General features: G+C 52.7%; 1 protein-coding gene across 1 annotated transcript in view; it reads left to right on the plus strand.

The window, feature by feature from the left end:
* The window catches only part of LOC130531460 (transcription factor COE3-like), a 51,180-nt gene that overhangs the window by 17,369 nt on the left and 26,311 nt on the right, over positions 1 to 7,500 (plus strand).

Here is a 7,500-nt window from a genome sequence, read left to right on the forward strand (position 1 = left end):
TGATGGCTCCTGAGCACCTTGAGTGGGAGCTGAACATGTCTGAGCCACCTGAGAAGGTGGATGTTGTCTGGCCTCCATCACATGACACTGGTGTGATGAGTACAGGTCAGAACCAACTATTTGAAGGTCTCCAGTCCTGCTGCTTCAGCTGCAGCTAATGGTGCTTTAATGAAGTCCAGGTGGGAGACCTCCTAGGTGCTCTCGTTCTGGGGGCAGCCTGCAGGAACTGTTAGGGTCTTCATTGATATTGTTAAGGTTTCGGGAGGATTTGCTCAGCTCAGATCTCAGATCTCAGATCTCATTAGAAGAGTTGATTTGATTGAACTGAAACTGTTGTTGACAGTGACAGAAACTCCCATGGTGCCTTGCTCCAACAAATATGCATTCAGCTTTGTGATGATGGGAAATGATCAACACGAAGGGATCTAATGGAGCTTTAACTCAGCCTGAGGTGGTGTGTGTGACCCCATGGAGTGTTGACTCCACCGGGCCTGGCTGGGTGGGGTTATCTGCCCCACTGGACCCTTCCCAGCAATCGTAGCATATTGATTGGGCGAGCGAGGCTCATCGGAGCCAGCCAGATAAAGAGTATCGATTTGCAATAAAGCAGGGCCGGCAGGCAGGCTGGAACTGTGAGGAGTTAGAGGAGACGGGGAAAGGTGGAGGAGAACCAGCCCGACCTGGGCTGGAGTTTGCAGCAGGAGTTTCTGGGGTGATGAGAATGAAGGTGAGCCAGATCCAGCTAAAAACGGCTCGACTGGTTCTCAGAGGGAACTGGAGCCGCCGCTGACAGCCCTGCTGGTTCTTAGCGGACTGCTGGGAACTCCCCTCTGACTGGACCAGCTCCGGTGGTGAAGGTCCAGGTAGAAACAAGGAGTCACCTGTTCTACTGGCACCTGGTTCGGGGCTTTTGTGGTCCAGAATCTGTTCACACTCCTGACTCAGGTCGGTGGTTTTGATCGGTCCAGTCAGCTTCCTGTTGATCACTTATTGATCCATCCCTCAGCTGGCTGACACTTCCTGTGGACTCTGACTAGAGGAAGTGCACCTGCAGGGCAGGTATGATCCGACTGTGGTCCTGCTGGCGTGGGACCCCCACCAGGGCGTCACGGCGACCTCTGGACCTCACCGGCTCCTTCACACACGTCTTACTTCTTCCACTGTGCCTTGCAAAACCCTCCTCCCAGCATGCACCTCAGCTCCTCACAGTGTGTGTGTGTGTGTGTGTGTGTGTGTGCGTGTGTGTTGTGTGTGTTTTTGTGCTTGCTACTTGTACGAGATTCCACATTTTACCAGCAAAGTGAGAACATTTTTTTAAAGGACTGTTTGACGTTGAGCTCTGGTTTTAAGATGAAGTTGTTGTAGGCCAGGGTCAAGGGTCAAGGGTCAAAGGTCAAGGTTCAGGGCATTAGTTGGGATGGTTACTGTTAGGGTTAGGGTTAGCTATTATGTCCCCACAAAACTGTAATGTTGAAAAATACAACAAGTTGTGTGTGTGTGTGTGTGTGTGTGTGTTGTGTGTGTGTTTTTGTGCTTGCTACTTGTACAAGATTCCACATTTTACCAGCAAAGTGAGAACATTTTTTTAAAGGACTGTTTGACGTTGAGCTCTGGTTTTAAGATTGAAGTTGTTGTAGGCCAGGGTCAAGGGTCAAGGGTCAAAGGTCAAGGTTCAGGGCATAGTTGGGATGGTTACTGTTAGGGTTAGGGTTAGCTATTATGTCCCCACAAAACTGTAATGTTGAAAAATACAACAAGTTGTGTGTGTGTGTGTGTGTGTGTGTGTGTGTGTGGTGTGTGTGTCATGGCCTCATCAGCCTCACTGCTCTCTGACCTCCCACCTCTGGTACTTGCAGGGTGGGTCAAAGCAAGAGGCTTGGTGTACAAACTGTAAAAATCAGTGGCGAGAACACACACACACACACACACACACACACACACACACACACACAACCACACACACACACACACACACACACACACACAGATCAATACCAATTTATAATTCAGGATTGCTGGAGTTTGGGTTTTAGGGCTTCCAGCCTTCATAAATATTACAGTGTTATTGACTTGATCTCAATGAATAGGAGATTTTCGTCTGCCTTTTTTCTTCACTCACACACACACACACACACGCTCATACACACACACACACATGCTCATACAAACACACACACACATGCTCATACACACACATACACACACATAGTCAGTGTTTCTTAGAAATAAATTTGTCTTTCTTATTCTCTTTGATTTGGAGATAAGATGCCAGAGAAATAATCTGATGTCTAATCGTTGCTGGAGAAGCTGAGACCCCCCCAAATATCTGCACCCCCACACACACACACACACACACACACACACACACACACACACACACACACACACACACACACACACACACACAGATCAATACCAATTTATAATTCAGGATTGCTGGAGTTTGGGTTTTAGGGCTTCCAGCCTTCATAAATATTACAGTGTTATTGACTTGATCTCAATGAATAGGAGATTTTCGTCTGCCTTTTTTCTTCACTCACACACACACACACACATGCTCATACACACACCACACATGCTCATACAAACACACACACACATGCTCATACACACACATACACACACATAGTCAGTGTTTCTTAGAAATAAATTTGTCTTTCTTATTCTCTTTGATTTGGAGATAAGATGCCAGAGAAATAATCTGATGTCTAATCGTTGCTGGAGAAGCTGAGACCCCCCCAAATATCTGCACACAACACACACACACACACAACACACACCACCACACACACACACAGACACACACACAGACACACACACACACACACACACACACAGCACACACACACCACACACACAGACACACACACACCACACACACACAGACAATACAGCTATGTATATATGTGTGTGTGTGTGTGTGTGGTGTGTGTGTGTGTGTGATGGGGGTCCTCACAGTTGTCTTCCTTCAGCCCTGCATTAAACCCCCTCTTGGTGGGGGAGCACCATCTGGCCGGGGCCCCCCAGTGAAGGCGTAACAGCTCCCCAAAAACGTGGGGTCGCGATGCTTTACTGCCCAAGCCTGCCGCCTGCAGATGGCCAGCGGCGCGCGCCACTGGAAACGCCAAGGTCGCTGCAGCATGTGGCGAGGTGGAAGGCACGGCTAAATGGCAGCGGGGGGGGGGGGGGCTGGCAACATCAGGGCTGAGCTATGGTACATTAAAGAACAGTGTTAGCGCCCCATATGGGAGGGCTAGTGCTATCAAAGCTAATAGCTATGTTAGCTTAACACAGACACAAAGAGAAGTGGCAGCTGGCAGAAAAATGTCCTCAGTATAAAGGAATTCAACAGGCAGACAGACGGACGGACACAGGGACACAGGGACACACGGACACAGGGACACACGGACACAGGGACACAGGGACACAGGGACACAGGGACACCAGGGACACAGGGACGCACGGACACAGGGACACACGGACACAGGGACACAGGGACACAGGGACACACGGACAACAGGGACACACGGACACACGGACACAGGGACACACGGACACACGGACACAGGGACACACGGACACACGGACACACGGACACAGGGACACAGGACACACGGACACAGGGACACACGGACACAGGGACACAGGGACACAGGGACGCACGGACGCACGGACACAGGGACACATGGACACAGGGACACAGGGACACAGGGACACAGGGACACACGGACACAGGGACACAGGGACACATGGACACAGGGACACACGGACACCAGGGACACACGGACACAGGGACACACGGACACAGGACACAGGGACACACGGACACACGGACACAGGGACACAGGGACACACGGACACAGGGACACACGGACAGGGACACAGGGACACAGGGACACACGGACACAGGGACACAGGGACACACGGACACAGGGACACACGGACACAGGGACACAGGGACACACGGACACAGGGACACACGGACACCAGGGACACACGGACGCACGGACACAGGGACACAGGGACACACGGACACAGGACACAGGGACACAGGGACACAGGGACACAGGGACACACGGATCTCCGTCATATTAATCTAAATGAACTTGTTGAACAAAGAGAGTCAGGTTAGATCTTTGTTCACTTTTGCTCTCAGAAACATTCTCACTGTGTGTGTGTGTATGTGTGTGTCTGTGTGTGTGTGTGTGTGTGTGTGTGTGTGCGTGTGTGTGTGTGTGGTGTGTGTGTGTGTGTGTGTGTGTGTGTGTGTGTGCGTGTGCGTGTGTGTGTGTGTGTGCGTGTGTGTGTCTGTGTGAATAATCCCGAGCAAAGACGGCAGCAGGTGAGAGGTGTTATTGTTGCCGTGGCGACGTGTTGTTGAGCCGTGTCTCTGTTAAAAGAGCAGCTTTTATTGGTGTGTGTGAAGTTGTCACGTCGTTAATAAAAGGAAACCGAAGAAGCAGGAACGTGAGCCGTGTGTTGGAGGTGTTGGAGGAAGAGCTGGAACTCCTGAAGGCGTGGTCAGGTGACGCGGCGCCGCCACCTCCCCGCCGCCACCTCTCCCTCTCGGCTCCTCCCACCCAGGCGCTCGCGCTCCTCCTCAGGTAGATTGAGTTTTCAAGGTGAACGTCCCATTTCAGGAGAAGGTTGACAAATTAATTTGGTGGCGCCGCGTTGCCGTGGCGCCGTGTTGCCGTGGCGCCGTGCGCCTCGCGATAGTGACCGGCCTGTCAGAGTGAGGAATGAGGGGGGCCGCGGAGCCAGATGGGACAGAAATTGAGCAGCGCATTAGTTAATTAGTTATGCAAATCAGCCGCGGCCGCTGCACCTTAACTTAAAGATGCTGATGACACCCACGGAGTTTTAGTTAACGCACCCCAGCCTCATCCACGTGGGGCCCTGAAGGCCTCGTGATGCCTTCACTGCTGCTGTTCCTGGACCAGCATCTGAATGAGGAGCCATGAGCAGCATCACGGTCAAGCAGGACTGGACGTCAGCTGACCCCCCCCCCCCCCGCCCCCACACGCCTCCTCCCGTCCTCAGACTTGTCCAGGTGTTCATTTAACGCCCCCCTCGCCTCAGTAAGGACGCCCCCGAGTCGGATTCACACCACCAGCCGAGCGGAGGCTCCTGTCTGCCAAACCTCCCCGGATCCCCCATAAACCCCCGCCCCCGCCCCCCCCACACTCCCCCATGCGTCTTTAGTCTGAGCCCGTTCACCAGCACCAGCTCACCTCCGTGCTGACGTCACCTGCGTCCTCAGCCAGTCGTAAAGTGCGCAGACGTCCAGCAGCTGGACACTAATGGGAGGACGGGGGAGCAGATGGGACACGCTGACACGGAGCAGCAGGTCGGAGCTGCCGGAGAGGCCGGGAAAGAGACGTTTATCCCGTCCGAGACGCTCGGAAGCGCTACGGCGGCGTTGACGGCTCAGCTTGTTGTCTTTAACGTCAACATTCACTAAACATCAAAGAAACAGGCATCCAGGCGAGGAGCTGGGCCGTGCTGAGGGTGAGGTTCTGTAGGGGACCCGTGTGTGTGTGTGTGTGTGTGTGTGTGTGTGTGTGTGTGGTGCATTCACATCCTGCTGGGTAACACCTGCGTCCGTGGCTGCGCTGACTCTGCAGTGTCAGAGCTGTGAAACCGGCAGAAAACACTCCAGGTCCAACAGAAACGTGGCGAATGGGCGGAGCTTCAAGTCAGCTCGCTCGCACCCGTTCAGAAGAAAAGAGGCAGCAGCGTCGTCACCTGCTCCGGCAGCAGCTGCACATATGGCCGCACGTTAACAACAAAGACGCGCGCACACATTAGCATAGCGAATGTGCAGCGAGCCCGATTATGATGCTAATCTGCTGAAACGTTAGCGAGCAGCTTCTGCTCCAGAGAAGCTGTGAATCCCAAAGATGATGAAGGTCTCAAATGTCGCTCCTGACTCGTTAGCCGAAACACCATGATGTGTTCGTGGGCCCTGCTGGATCGCAGGAGAAAAGAGCGTCTGCTGCGGCCGCTGTCGACCCACGGGTCGACGCAGGCGTCCCATGATGCCGAGCGTCCGTGGTCGACCGTGGCTTCGCCCTCCTTCGAAATGGAGGGAAGCGTTTTCACCGCCGCTCCAGAACAGGAAGTTCAGCAGCGTCCGGCCTCGGCGCGCTCGCGACCACGGCGACGGCCGCTCAAGGTCGGGCCAGATGGCGTGTTGGGCTTCACCTTGTCACTGACCGCTGGTCCCGGCGCCGCGGCGCCGCCGCCAAACAGATGGAGCAGCAGCGAGCGCTGAAGGTTCAGACCGACCGGAGACGCACAAACCTGCTTCTGAGCCGTGTGTGTGTGTGTGTGTGTGTGTGTGTGTGTGGGTCTGTGTGTGTGTGTGTGGGTCTGTGTGTGTGTGTGGGTCTGTGTGTGTGTGGGTCTGTGTGTGTGTGTCTGTGTGTGTGTGTGTGTGTGTTGCCACATCGTGGAATGTGTTTTAGCTTTCACTGCAACTTCAATAAATTACATTTATTTTGTAATATTTGCATCATTATTCCTGTTTTTTATCAGCAGTCAGTCGTGTGTGTGTGTGTGTGTGTGTGTGTGTGTGTGTGCGTGCGTGTGTGTGTGTGTGATGAGGTGACTCAGATAAGGCAGAGTTTTAGCTGTGATGATTTTTTTATGTAACTGTTGGGAAAATCTGTTTTATTTGACCATTTTTTAAAAGTAAAGATCAGTAGAGGCGCGTTAGCGCCCCCTCTGGTGTGGAGGGTCTGCGGTCTGCAGGTGTGGCAGGTGTGGCAGGTGTGAGAGGTGTGGCAGGTGTGGCAGGTGTGGGAGGTGTGGCAGGTGTGAGAGGTGTGGCAGGTGTTGCAGGTGTTGCAGGTGTGGGAGGTGTTGCAGGTGTTGCAGGTGTGGCAGGTGTTGCAGTGTTGCAGGTGTGAGAGGTGTGGGAGGTGTGGCAGGTGTGGCAGGTGTGGCAGGTGTTGCAGGTGTGGCAGGTGTTGCAGTGTGGCAGGTGTTGCAGTGTTGCAGGTGTTGTAGGTGTTGCAGGTGTGAGAGTGTGGCAGGTGTGGCAGGTGTAATGTGCCCCTGAGTGGCAGCAGCAGTAAAGGCAGCATGAAGGCGCCCCGGGCAATTATTGAAACACACAGTTTAATATTTTTTTAAATTTCGATTCAATAAAGCTCAGTGTTTAAGCATCAGCAATCTGGCATTTAATTAAAGAAAACAGCAGAAGAAGAGATGTGAAGAGATGTGTGTATGAGTGTGTGTGTGTGTGTGTGTGTGTGTGTGTGTGTGTGTGTATGAGTGTGTGTGTGTGTGTGTGTGTGTTGTGTGTGTGCGTGTGTGTGTGTGTGTATGTGTGTGTGTGTGTTGTGTGTGTGTGTGTGCGTGTGTGTGTGTGTGTGTGTGTGTGTATGAGAGTGTGTGTGTGTGTGCGTGTGTGTAGGAAACAGATAATAGAGCGAAGACCATTTTGAGGAGCTTAATTTTTTTTTACTTTAAAGATCAAAGGCGAATGTTGCG

Source organism: Takifugu flavidus, chromosome 9 (genome assembly GCF_003711565.1).
Source record: "Takifugu flavidus isolate HTHZ2018 chromosome 9, ASM371156v2, whole genome shotgun sequence".
Taxonomy (NCBI): Eukaryota; Metazoa; Chordata; class Actinopteri; order Tetraodontiformes; family Tetraodontidae; genus Takifugu; species Takifugu flavidus.